The 2327-nt window shown below is 35.8% G+C and overlaps 1 protein-coding gene across 1 annotated transcript in view; it reads left to right on the top strand.

Moving 5' to 3' along the window:
- Positions 1-2327, top strand: part of FAF1 (Fas (TNFRSF6) associated factor 1) — a 665112-nt gene that overhangs the window by 43057 nt on the left and 619728 nt on the right. The gene's annotated exons all lie outside the window — the stretch shown is intronic.

Genomic DNA, 2327 nt, shown 5'->3' with positions numbered 1-2327 from the left:
AAGGCATCAATTTTTCTACAATCTTCCTTATTCACTGTCCAGCTTTCACATCCATATGAGGTTATTGAAAATACCATGGCTTGGGTCAGGCGTACCTTAGTCCTCAAGCTGACATCTTTGCTCTTCAACACTTTAAAATGGGGGTCATGAATCCCTGTGAGTTGTGAGAGACCAGCTGTATCCATTTTTTGAATTCAGCAAAATTTCATTTGCATATGCTATTAATGATACTGTTTGATGATTTCTGCATTCCGTTAGCTAAGTTTTCTTTGGAATGGGAATCAATATGGGTATCTTCCAGTTGATTGGCCAGGTAGCTGTCTTTCAAATTTCTTGGCACAGACAAGTGAGCATCTCCAGCACTGCATCAGTTTGTTGAAATATTTCAGTTTGTATTCTGTAAAGTTTACCAGAATGTCATTTGCTAACATTCTTGTTAAATTAAGTGAATAAGGGAAAATGGCTTTATCTATATAATGCATATTGTTTGCCTCTTAAGAGTTATAGACTACTGATATGTATTTAGTCTTTTACATCATATTCATAGATTTGTGCAGTTTGTATTGGTGCTTTAATAAAGCTAATTATGGCTTATGTTCATTTAAAGAATTTTAAAAATCTTTACATGCATTTTGTTACTTGAAGTATTATGAAAACTGAAATTAGAAATTGTATCTTCTGTCCACTGTATTACTGCATACTAACTGTATGCCTCACACATGGTAGACACTCAGTAAATATTTTTCCTACTTATTATCCACTAGAAGTTTTTTTTGAAAACTAGTGTGTAATGAAATCCCCAGAAAGATGAGTTAAGTGTTTGCTCCCTCTTGTGGATAAAAAGGAGAATGTAAACTCTTAAAATTTAGCTGTACTTTAGTTTTTGTTATCAAAAGATGTACTATAAATAGAGTAAAATTTACCAAGTTTTTCTTTTTCTGGAAGTAAATCAATCCTTACAGTTTCTCCAATTCAGTAATATTTTAGGTGAAATATGTTAACAAAACACCTAGAATGTCTACACTGGTACTTTAGTCTGAAGTTAAATAGCATGGTTTTAAGTTCACCTTTCTGCTTTTCTGCTTATGAATTGTATGAATCATGAAATGATTTTTTCCCCAGTTTTAACTCTAAAATGATATTAGTGTATTCTGTGAGAGCATTGAGGTATTCTTCCTAACAGTAGTGTTAATTAACCATTTCTTGTTTTGATCAAAGAAAATACTCTAAAGCATAATATGACCATCAGCATTTTATAAATTGACTTGATCATTTTCTAACCTTCATAGTTCTTAATGTCAGACTATCTGACCCAAAGCTTTCTTAAAAGTTTTATTCGAATGAGTTACTGCCACTGAGATTACAAGCAGCTGGGCGTGGTAGTACTTTGGCTTGTACAATAAATCTTTCAAACAAAGGTATGATATGTTTGTGTTCTTGGCATTCTTTTTTCTATATGCTAAGAAACTTTCATAGACCTTTTCATTTTCTTTACTTATATCACTAATATAAGTTGACTTTTATTTTGGGACTACTTGAAAAAATTGTTGTTGTTAGGTGCCATTGAGTCGGTACCGACTCATAGCAACCTTATGCACAACAGAATGAAACACTGCCCGGACCTGGGCCAACCTCATGATTGTTGCCACGCTTGAGTATTGATGCTGCCACTTTGCCAATCCATCTCACTGGGGGTCTCTCCACCTTACCAAACATGATATCCTTCTTCAGTGACTGGTCCCTCCTGACAATATATCTGAAGTATGAGAGACGAAGTTTGGCCATCCTGGCCTCCCAGGGAGCACTCTGGCTGCACTTCCTCCAACACAGATCTGTTGGTTCTTTTGACAGCCCATGCACTTTCTTTCTTTTTTTGTAATTTAAGGTTTTTATTGTGGATTGAGTGAAAGTTTATAGGGCACATCATCAGTTTCACATTCAACCATTCATATAACTTGATTACATTGATTATAATCCCCTCCATATACCATCAGTTAAAAGTATTTCTCTCTATACACTTTAGCTTTTTAAAAAACACACAAACAAAAAAACCCCACTCAGGCATATATAATAATTTACATCTCCAAAGGGCACATTTTGCAAGTCTGCTCCTGGCCTCCAGTTCGGCCTCCAGTTCTTAGTCCTTCTCTTCTTAGTTGATGAATCTAGAGTCCTCAGCCGCTCACCCTCTCCATGCCCCCATCTTTCTCCATCTCTGGCATTGCTGCTTTTCTGGATAAGGTCCCGCATTCTATTTGTGTGATCCTCTCTTGATGGTTCTAGGGTCCTCTGTTTCTGGACTGTAAGATTAACCACTCCCCTTTTTT

Source organism: Chrysochloris asiatica, unplaced genomic scaffold (genome assembly GCF_000296735.1).
Source record: "Chrysochloris asiatica unplaced genomic scaffold, ChrAsi1.0 scaffold00026, whole genome shotgun sequence".
In the NCBI taxonomy this organism is placed as follows: domain Eukaryota; kingdom Metazoa; phylum Chordata; class Mammalia; order Afrosoricida; family Chrysochloridae; genus Chrysochloris; species Chrysochloris asiatica.
This window is presented reverse-complemented; position numbering and strand designations above follow the sequence as displayed.